Source organism: Triticum urartu, chromosome 7A, assembly GCF_056163025.1.
Source record: "Triticum urartu cultivar PI428250 chromosome 7A, HENAU_Tu73, whole genome shotgun sequence".
NCBI classification, from domain to species: domain Eukaryota; kingdom Viridiplantae; phylum Streptophyta; class Magnoliopsida; order Poales; family Poaceae; genus Triticum; species Triticum urartu.
In genome coordinates, this window is record NC_141879.1 from 295,645,599 (window position 1) to 295,657,698 (window position 12,100).

A 12,100-nucleotide genomic window follows, 5' to 3' on the forward strand; every position below is an offset into this window, starting at 1 on the left:
AAGGAGGCAAGCGCAGGCGCGGAGTCCCGACGAATCAAGCAAATGTTTCCATATCGGTGCAACAAGACCAAGATTGCCAGGACGGCAGCACGGAGGTCATCATGGAGCCCACCTTGGTGTCACCACCAGAGGCTTTCGCGGGTGAAGACTACTTTTGTCAGGATATCTTGTACTAGTTGTCCCCCTTCAAATTTGGCTGTTGTGGGATCCCTTCCCTTCTTGCATTTGGGAAGAGGACCAATGCCGCTATAAATAGGACTTAGCCATTACCATAGAAAGGGGGGTCATTTTTCGGATCACCCTCTCACCCACTAGCTCATCGAGCTCAAGAACACCTCACCTCCTGAGGCTATTCAACCACTGTACTAGTTCATCCTCAGCCCCTTGAGGCAATCCACCACAAAGCTGGAGTAGGTTATTATACCGCAAGGTGGCCCGAACCAGGATAAACTATTGTGTCTCTTGTCCCTTGGGTTCGTCGAGTTAGGCCTAGGAATCACTGAGCAGGAAGATTGCTGAGGACGAGTTCTTCGCACGCACCCCAGTGTTCGAACCCCTCAAGGGTCTACGGAACCCCGGATCCAACATTTGGCGCGCTAGGTAGGGGGTGTGTCGGAGCTTCTCTCCATCCAGTCAGCCCGTCATCGCCCCATAGCTCCGATGTCTGAAGATCCGAGGGCTCACGCCGAGCACTGGGCAGCTTGGCCCGTCCGGGTGGCGTCGTCCGTCCAGGAAGACCTCCACTCCGCGCTCTAGGCGGCCTGTGCACCGCCCAACACCGTCGGACGCGGACGGCACGGGCCAGCGTCGTCCGCCCTCGCACCATGGTGAACGCGTGCCGCTGCTCGATCTCCAGGATACACCACGGCGATGGCATCGCATACTCATTGGGAGCAGGCAAACATGCGAGCTGCAATCATCGTCGTGAGAGCTGCTGCGCTGCAGGTTGGCGGAGGGCGGTCGCAACGCCCTGCTGGAGTGGGTCCCCGAGATTCTTACGCCGTGTGCAAGGGTGCGACACCCTTCTGCACCTAGCTCATGCCGTAGGTGGTGGCAGGGGCACGCGCCCCCGAAATGCCTGGGGGACCCAACAGCGTCAACACGGCCTGCGGCGCCGCTCGTCCTACCACGACCGCGCTACCTCCAGGCGAGGCAAGCTCTAGCGGTCCTCTGCAAGGCTACGGCGGTGCGTCACCCCATGGGCATCAGGACCAGACACCGGGCCTGGTGGCCCGCGGCATGGGGCACCCAGGCGATGGCCCTGGCGCAGCAACCCCGGAAGCCTACATGCCCCGCATGATGGGCCTGGAGTACATGTCAAGGGAGGGCCTCAGCTTGTTCCCCGAGCCAGGCTGGGAAGAAGGGACGCAAGAGGCTGAGGCTTTCCACGAGGTGCCAGGAAGCTTCACCGACCCCTTCAACAACAACAACCAATGGGTACATCCAGTATCTCAAGAGCATGCTTACTCTAACTATGGGCCGCATGTGAACCACGCAGCGGCGGCGGCCAGAGACCCCAGGGCGGTAGCTCCACCCCCGGTGGAAGAGGCGCGCTAGGGACTGTGCGGGGGGGGGGGGGCAGGAGCCAGGGCCTCCCCCGCGCTGCATGGAGCAAGGTGTTGCACGGAGGTAGGTCCTCTGTCGGGGAAGGCGTCGGCGAGCCTTTCCCACGGTAGAGGGCCCGTGGTTGCCAAGGGCACCGGCAGCATCCCCCTTGACCCTTGGTCTCGTCCTGGTTTCCGAATGCCCCAATGGTGGTCGGGGGTGGCGCAGGGCGGGGCCCTCATCTAGCAATATGAAGCAAGGCTCGCGCCTGTGAAGGTATCCGCTCGTGACACTCTCACGTAATAATGAGTGGGGCTGTACATAGCCCGGAGTCTCCTGAGTGCCATCCTCGGGCCTCACGGGGGCTCCCACCCATGTCCAAGTGGAAGCACCATGCTCCGCGCTGTCCGTCGACACTGTCCCCCAATGACTATGGTCACATCCAGTGAAAGCACTTAGCTCCGCGCTGGTGAGAAGACAAGAAGACTAGCTAGGCGCCAGACGCGGCAATTCGCTTTTGTCTCTTCCTTTGTAACCCGATTCGCCGCCCTTTTGATTGAGATTCGAAGTTCTCATTGTGTTGTCAAAAACGGGGGGAGTTTTCTCGCAATTTGCACCGATTTCTTGCCTTCTGGTTTCTTGCTTTTCTGAGGGGCTTGCACCCGCTCCCCCTGCGAGCGCCTCGCGAGCGAGGGCTGGGTGTGGTACGGCGCGCCAGGCACGCTCAGGTTGGCCCGGCCGACGACGAGGCCACCCAGGCCAAGGATGCAATCACTGCAGGATCATCGCACGCATACCCAGCCACAGTCTAGCATTCGCTCCTCGCAAGGCTCTCTTGGGCGAGCCGACAGGCCCCTGGGGAAGTCAAAACCTCGCGGGCCCCGGAGAGCTCGCCTCAAAAGAAGGGCGCGTCTATGACCTCAAGACCCGCTCAAGGCCTACTAAGATCAAGATAAGTCTCGGCGACAACCCTGCTCGGGGGCTCCCAAGCTCGCGATAGCACATTTCAAGTCCAACTTCAAAAAGACAGAACATCAATTTATACATTACAAGGGGCTCCCCCTCCAAAATGCTCTCACGCCCTGCGGGGCCGTGTCCGAGTCTTTGTGTGCAGGTTCAAGCGAAGGAATGCGCCGTCCTGGTCACTCTCATCCATGCTACTCGCGTCGTCACTGACGTCCTCTTCATCATCGTCGTCCGCGCCATCTTCATCCACCACGATCACTGCCATGTCATCCTCGGGGGCAAACTCTCTGACTAGAGCGTCCACATGATCGTCCACCCAGTATGCCAGGTTGTCCCGGATAAACCCGGGCACTAGGGCTATGGCGGCATCAAAATCAAAGTGGGGGTCGAGGTTCTAAAGATGGCTGAAGACGCGTGAGAATGCGCGCCTAAGGAGGCCCCGACTCCTCTCCTCGACGAGCTCACGGGCCCTCACAGCCCGGTCCTCCAAGCGCGTCACAACCTCGGTGAAGAAGCGAAGGTGGCTGGCGTAATTTTCCACGCGAGGATGAGGGGCGCTCTCCTCATAGATGGCACTCAGGGCTCGGTTGGCCCTCACCCTGAGAGCCTGAAGCATGGGGCATGCTGTCACACCCTGATTTTCATGCCACAACACCTAAGCTAATAAATCATGATCAATTGTGGTTTGACAAAAACTTTTGAGTGTTTGGTCTTTGCTTGATTTGATTTTTGTCTGCTGTTTGCAAGTGCTCAAAAATCAAATAAATCCTCCAACTCTTATACTCCTTCCCTTGATCCAAAAAAAACTTTCCCAATGATCATGCCATGTGTATAGGACATAAAAATAATTTCTTGCAAAAATAATTTGGCCAAATAGTATTTTCGAAATTAGTTTTCCAAAAACCCCTGAATTGAGACTTGCACTGCAAGTACTTAATTAAGGGCAGTAAAAATCTTTCCAAAAATATATTTGACTCCTATTAGATATAGTACACCCAGAAACCATAAAAATATAATTTTAAAAGTTATTTTCCTATTTTATTTAAAGGCTTTTTCTTAAGTCTAGAAATGGTCTTTAATAGGTTAAAGTTATTTTAAAGCTTCAAAAATATTTGAGAAAAATCAGGGAAACTCAGTGGACATATATTTTCCATATATAAGAGTCTCAGAACATGGTCATGTTCAAAATATTGGTCAAATCCCTCAAAAACCCATTCTGGATATTTCAAGCTGTTGAAATATTTACAAAGGAAATATTCTCAAAAAATTCCAAGAAAATTCTAGCATGTCAAATATGACATTTCTGACGATCTTGACAAGTATCATGTCATGGAGAATAGTATAACCCCATGAAATCCCCTCAAAACCATTTCTGTCCATTTTGAAGTTTGAGAAACTTTACATTGCCAAACATGTCCAAATGATCTCAAACCTTGTGAACATGCTCAAATGGTCTAATAATTCATCTAGACCAAATGTCACAAGTTGTAGAAAATGTTATATTGATCAGAGTGCCCCAAAACCGTTCCTGTCCAGAACTAAATTTGAACAACTCTACATTGGAAACTTTCTCCTTTTGATCTCAACTTTTGTGTACATGTTCAGAAACTCAAATGATGACACTACACCAAGTGGTGCATCAAGGAGAATATATTTGCATGGCTAAATCTTGGAAAGTCCATTTCTTTTGATTTCTAGGGTTTACCAAAGTTGCATTGTCAACTTTCTTCAAATGAGCTCCAACTTGGCGATCAACCTTATTTCTATATGACACTTGATCCTGTTAATCTTCATATCATTTGGAATCCATTTGCTTGCCCAAACCACCATCAAACACCTTCTGGCAGAAACTTAAAATGCATGTTTCGTCCATTTCCACTAATCTCCATGAGCTCAACTTTTTCCCACAGCCCCATCTGGTCCTCCTCTAACCACTGCATCTTTCCCTGCCCGGGGAGCCATGATGATGGGGGTGAAAAGCTCTTTTTCCCTCTCTGGACAGCACCATTTCTCTCTCTCAACCTCCCTGCTCACTCAAGTGGATCCGCAGGGCATCCAATGCCATTGTCACATTGTTTAATCCCACATGCAGCTTCCAGACACAAGTGAGCGCGTGAGGACGCGAGAAAAAGCTGCGGGTGCCGGCCATTTGCATGCTCTGGAGCACGTCAGCGTGCTCCCGACCGTTGACGCCGCGCTCCCCCACCACCTCGAGCCTCACCCTCACACTAGTCGAGGTGCCTCGACGTCTGCAACATGCCACTGTGCAGGCCCCCTCCTCTCCCCTCCTCTCTCTCACCCGGTTGCGCGTGCCCGACACCGCCCGGCTCGGCCAATGCATGGCCTCGCACGCGCGAGCACCAGAGCCTTGTGCCGCTCCTTCTCTCCCTTCCCCTGGCCGTAGACCATCTCTACAAACGCCCCGGACACGCACACACGAGCCCCCATGACCCCTAGCAACGGCAACGACCTCGCCGGCGCACTCGTCCACGGTGCACCATCACCCCGCCTTAAACGACCATCCCGAGCCCCTCCTCTGGGCACCGTTCGCTCTCTCTTCCCCCCAGCGACCTCCCAGAGCATCCAGATCCTCCTCCTGTGCCTCCCTTCTCCTCCTACCACCGCACGGCCGCCGCTTCAGCTCGCTCAAATTCGAGCAATGCCGAGCTCACCTCCCTCCCTTTCCTCCACACAAAGACTCCCTGTGGTCCGGCGAACCTCCCCACCTCCTCGAACCGTCGCGGGGATGCTCGAATGCCAAGAGCCACAGATGGCCGACGACCTCCCTCACCACCGTCAAAGCTGCGGTCACCTCAGCCCCCTCCAGCGGCCGTGACCTGCACCAGCGGATGTGCCGCTCCGCGCTGAGCTCACCCATAGGAGGAGCGCCACGAGAGACGGCCGGAGGCACCGGCTATCGCCGGACGAGCACCGGCGTGCGCTCTGCCTCCCCTGCTCTGCCTCGAGCGGGAGGTAGAGGACGACCGCCCCGCCAGCTGGCATGGGGGCCCGCCCGTTAGCGGCAGAGGTGACCGAGCCGGCCCACCAGTCGGGTTAAGTGGAAACGGCTTCGGCCCGATCCGCTTGCCCTGCTGGGTGGCGCCCTCCTGCAGTGCGCATTCACGTCACCTCCTCCCTCGCGTAGCTGAGCCACTAGGCCGAGCCTAGTAGGCGCTGTTTAGCTGGGCTTCGCCCAGTGCGCTTTATAAGGTTGACTCCCTTTCTTCCTTTTTCTTTTCATAAATATTGTAAAATTCCTAAATAATTCAAATAGACTCCAAATTTGATGATTCTAATTTCTATAAGTTCATAAATTCCCGATCTATCACATGGTGCAAATTGCACATTTTTCCATAAAGATTTTCTTCACAAACATTTATCAAATCCCATTTTTCCATTTCTGTCATAAAATTTAGAAAATCACAGAGGGCTCAAAATTGATCCAAATGCCATGATTCAAACTCCTAGATGCTTCAAAGTTCATAACTTAGTTTATGAACATTTCTCTTAATACTTTCTATACCACACAAAATAATGAGCCATTTCTTCATATTTGTCAACCTTGCAAATTCATAGGAAAATCATTTGAACTCTAAATCCAGTGAAACCAACTCCTACATGCTTCTAAAATCATGGTTTGTTAAATGGGTGCCTTTGCTCATTTTTCAAAAATATATTTCTGTACACTTCTTGCAAATCTATAAACCCCTTGATTCCATCATATCAAAATGTTCAGAAATATCCATTGACCCAATTCCAATGAAACCAGTCTGGTTATTTTTCATATAACTAGAGATGTCCTAGAAAGTAAAATCAATATTTTTAGAGCACTTTTATTTTCTGCCTTGTTGAGTTGCTTATTATGGTTGCTTTCGACGATAGTTGACGAAGTAGACGAAATGCTTGGAGTTGGACCAGAGATATTTGAAGACCTCGAAGACTTTGTTAAAACAGACAAGCAACCCTTTGACCATGATGAACCATTTTCATCTTAATAGCATTTTCGTTGCTTCACTGAGTGCATGATATACCTTGAATGGCAACCTTGCTAGGCTTGCCTCCGTTGCATACTCCATTGATACTTGCATTGTTCATGACTCTACCCTTGCTTAGAGTTGTGTTGGTGAGTTATAGAAATATTCTATAGTAAATAGCTACGCAAAGTGGGTTAGGGTTATGCATGGAAAGAAACAAGTGTGGTTTGACATACTTGCAAACAACCCCAGTGGGTGCCACTGATGCCCCTAGGAGATGATGATGAACTAGGTCACTACTTGGTGGAGAAGTAGTGTACCGAGGCTTGATAAAAGTGTTGTTTATAGAGACGGATTATATTTAAGATTTGTCGACTGTCCCAACCTTACATGCGCAACCACTCTACCCTTATATGGGAAGGGGCATTATTGATTACCTAGGCCGATACTAGCTTAGAGCCCGCATTACTAGTGACGGGAGAGTCGTTGTTGCGCTCTCTCGGGACGGGGTCGTGCCAGGTAGGGCGGCCACGACTGTTTTCACAGGGCACCGGACACACCGTTGGTACCCCGTGCTTGTGGTATGTGATGAATATGGGAGCAAGGCCCCACAATTTTAAGATGTGAAATGTTGGGCATGGGGGTTACTACCAATCGAGTGGACTCTATGTTAGTGTCATCTAGGGAAAGATAGTGATCGGGTGCTTACCCCGGGTACTTGAGGTACCACGGGTCATGGATGACACGGAAGTTCCTCGGATCTTGTGGGTAAAGTGTGCAACCTCTGCAGAGTGTAAAACTATTCGAATAGCCGTGTCCACGGTCAAGGACAGTTGGGTGGTGCTGCATAGACTACGTCCATATGTTTCTGACAAACAACACGGTTTGGTAAATCTGTTGACGTGATTCATGAGGAAGTCACGATGAGCTTGAGCATGAGTTGTTCATAACTCTCTCTCGATGTTGATGTCTGTAACCTCCTAAAACTTGTTGCAGACGCATTCATATCCTTGATAAATGTTGATCATACTTGCATGAGAAAAACTAGCTTTCCGCAAAAATGCCAATTTAGCAGTAGTGCCTTGCATAATTATTCTGTTATCACCCTTGGGTTGCTTGCGAGTACATTCAAAGTACTCATTGGCTTGCCACTGGTTATTTTATTGGCCAGGCATGAAAGAACATGATATGATGAAGAATTCCTCGGTGACGAACATGCGAGCTAGAACGCTTCCCAGTCAGAATGCCTGTAGGGATTAGGGCAGATGGCATGGGTCCAAGTTATCGACGAAGATTTCCGCTGCAAAGTTATACTCAAGACTCAACCATAATGGTCATAATTTATGTAAGACGGTACATATGGATGTAAGACTCTTGTTATTCAGCTTCTGTGTGTTCAGTGAGCATTAATCTCTGGGATCACTGTACATGTGCATTCGGTGATCCTGACTTATGAGTCGGGGTCCCCACAGAGCTGGTATCAGAGCCATCCTGACTGTAGGAAGCCTTAGTTAGCATGGTCGTTAGTTAGGGATAAAACTATTTCCAAAACTATTACCAGTTTTCAAAACTATCTATACTTCTCTTCCCTTCTCAGTTTTTCAAAAACTAAGATATATTTTCCCCTATTGATCTCTTCTCCGTCAAAACTTTTTGCAAATGGTCAGTAGCACCCTCATGCCCCTGACCACGGGATTCCTTGTAATCCTTGTGGATAACTGAGAAGAAGACGTCTTGCCAGACTTTCACCGACACCTTCTGAACACAACATTGAAGACACCACAATAAGACGATACCAATAGAAGATACATCCTCGAGGAATGAGGACAAGAAGACCCAGAAGATGGTGACACCCTTGACACTGCCCCATGATGATGCGAACTTAGCCTATGATGATCAGGGCATAGGAAATGCATGATCATGATATATATCGCTAAATAGAGCAACCATGTCCTTATCATTGTTGCATCGGCAACCACCGGTGGATGAGAACCTAGCCATTTGGTCCTCCTCACTATAGTGAGCAGGAAAATGGTTCTCTTCATCCCGCGCTCTTGGTGTCGATGTTGTCATCAACGTAACTGACATGTTGGACCTCTACTATACCTTGTTAATGTCATTGCATAAAGGATTGCCTACCTGGTACCCTTGATGCCTTAGAAGGCAAAAGGGATCGTCATGATTAAGAAGACAAGAGAAGACCAAGTCAATGCCAGCTACGAGGAGCCACCTTCACCCCATCACTTCAACATGTGATAAGTTGTTGAAGACTCTTCAGGCTCAACCTGGATCGTTTCATCAAGCAACTACAGGAGACGTAGCGACACCTGAGGAAAACCCAGAAGACTGCACGAGGCATGGAGCAAAGGACGACTACTGAATCCAAGAACCCCTAGGGTAGGATGAGTCGTGTACCCCCTATGCATAGTCAAGTCCGTATGATGGTTCGAATAGAACCATGATTGAGTGTCGATTGTTTTTATTTGTTTGTGTTTTGATATCAGTCGCCCTTTTTCCCCTAGGAAACTAGTACGCAGCTATGTCACCTGCCTTATTTTATTGTTTGTGTTTGGCCCTTTCGGCACCCGTTTGTTTGCACTTGCACTATAGAACCCCCTTTAGGCATCCTCCTCCTCTATGCTACTTTTCCCTCTCATCTCTCTCATCAACTGAAGACCAGCAAGACAAGATGCACCAAGAATTCTGCCTCTGCAACCGACTAGCAATGAAGACTTGTGCTACAACCTCCACGACCAAGTGCAACCCCGTAGAATTATGTTTAACCCTCCAGACTAGAAACCCATTCCTAGACCCTTCGAGACTTCATGAGATACTCCAACACGAACCCTTAATCATGTGCTTAATAACCATGCACAACAATGGGTTCATTATGGAACTAGTGGACGTAGTGAACGAGCACATTATCATCCTAAGATAGTACCAGAACTGTCGATGCCATAGGGTAGACCAAATTGAGGATATAGGAATAGAGGACAAATGACTTGATGAGTTTATATCAATGACTTTGAGGGAAACATATAGGAATTCTCGTTGGACATGAGATTTGGGTTTAAGTAGGTGATTCCAGTTGAGTATAGATGCTGAGTATATCTACATGGTTCGGAGTAAATTGGATTTAGATTGATGATCTCGATCGTGATACCATGTTTCTCGGTGGACGATAAACTAGGAGATTGGATTAATTGTCGAAGTTGATTTAGGGTTCTATATAAGCTTAACCATGGAGTTTATCAGATCATAATAACGGGAATTGGTGGACTGACTATAGTAAGGTAGCCCTTTCAAGTATTTGGGAACTATAGGACATTAGAAGATTCGTGTGAGACACCATAGACTTTGGATTTGTAGAATTGATGGATTATGTAGTGATTGATGGAAATTAATGTGCTGTTGGAATTGATTCATAGGAAGGAGACAAGGTCTTGGGGTGGCATACGACGTGTTTCCTTAGGATAGAGATGCACTATCTTGGACCTTGGAAGAATAAGCCGAGCACTTGGATTGTGATGTTTAATTCAAGATTAGCAATTTGTACGTTCTGCCCATGCATGGATTATTTTTGCATAGATATGTGTTTGGGGATAGTTGACATGTATAGTTTTGTTGGACCTCCTCTTGGGAGTCATGAGGATATGAATAGTATGAGTAATGATTGGAGTTGACCTATACAAGATAATGCTTTCGGTGGAATAAGGTGATTTGGTTTGAAGGACTAGATAGAACGATTGGCATCTCAGGAACTGTGCTCAAGGATAAGATGATAAACGTTCACTCGCACCCTAGAATCCTTGAAACCCTAAAAAGCCCTACCAAGCCATAACATGGTCAGATCATGACCATGGGCTTTGGCCCTAGGTCGAGAAGACCCTGACCAATACTCAATCGTGACCACCACCGATACCCCAACCTATACCCTATGTACCTCGTGGACAAGCTTGCACGAGTACTTGAACGAGCTGGTTGTCATCGTTATTTGGAGATATACATGTCCACCTGAAGACGGAAGAAGAGTTGTTCAGCTGGTTAGGGAACATCTGAAGACCGCCATTTCAATGAGGAAGAACTATACCAACCACCATCGTCAAGAAGTGAACTTCCTCATTGAAGACCGTGCGTATCTACAAACCACTTCTCTCAAGAGAACCAAGCATTTTCGTGTCAAGAGAAGCTCACACCAAGATTATCGACCCCCTCCGGGATCGCTACGAGATGAAGAGAAGACAACTACCAGTTGGAGTTACCACCTGAGTTACCCAATGTGCACAACGTTTTCCACGCAGCACAACTCTGAAAGTGTTTTGAACTTCCTAATTAGCCCGATCTCTACAAGGACATCGATCACCGAGCCATCGACCTCCAACCCAATATGACTTACGCGAGAGACCCCAATTGCAATCTGGATCAAGCAGGATGTCATACACGAAGCTACTACACCAGGTACTTCAAGATTCAATGGAGCACCACACGGAAGCAGAAGCATTATGAGGACGTGAAGACTGCCCCGCATCTAAGTTCCGTATTAATTTCCACGCCTAGTTTGGGAATCTCGGGGACGAGATTCTTGTAAGGGGGGTAGGTCTGTCACACCCTGATTTTCATGCCACAACACCTAAGCTAATAAATCATGATAAATTGTGGTTTGACAAAAACATTTGAGTGTTTGGTCTTTGCTTGATTTGATTTTTGTCTGCTGTTTGCAAGTGCTCTAAAAATCAAATAAATCCTCCAACTCTTATACTCCTTCCCCTTGATCCAAAAAAAACTTTCCCAATGATCATGCCATGTGTATAGGACATACAAATAATTTCTTGCAAAAATAATTTGGCCAAATAGTATTTTCAAAAATTACTTTTCCAAAACCCCTGAATTGAGACATGCACTGCAAGTACTTAATTAAGAGTAGTAAAAATCTTTCCAAAAATATATTTGACTCCTATTAGATATAGTACACCTAGAAACCATAAAAATATAATTTTAAAAGTTATTTTTCTATTTTATTTAAAGGCTTTTTCTTAAGTCCAGAAATGGTCTTTAATAGGTTAAAATTATTTTAAAGCTTCAAAAATATTTGAGAAAAATCAGGGAAACTCACTAGACATATATTTTCCATATATAAGAGTTTCAAAACATGGTCATGTCCAAAATATTGGTCAAATCCCTCAAAAACCCTTTCTGGATATTTCAAGCTTTTGAAATATTTACAAAGGAAATATTCTCAAAAAATTCCAAGAAAATTCTAGCATGTCAAATATGACATTTCTGACGATCTTGACAAGTATCATGTCATGGAGAATAGTATAACCCCATGAAATCCCCTCAAAACCATTTCTGTCCATTTTGAAGTTTGAAAAACTTTACATTGCCAAACATGTCCAAATGTTCTGAAACCTTGTGAACATGCTCAAATTGTCTAATAATTCATCTAGACCAAATGGCACAAGTTGGAGAAAATGTTATATTGATCAGAGTGCCCCAAAACCATTCCTGTCCAGAACCAAATTTGAACAACTCTACATTGGCAACTTTCTCCTTTTGATCTCAACTTTTGTGTACATGTTCAGAACCTCAAATGATGACACTACACCAAGTGGTGC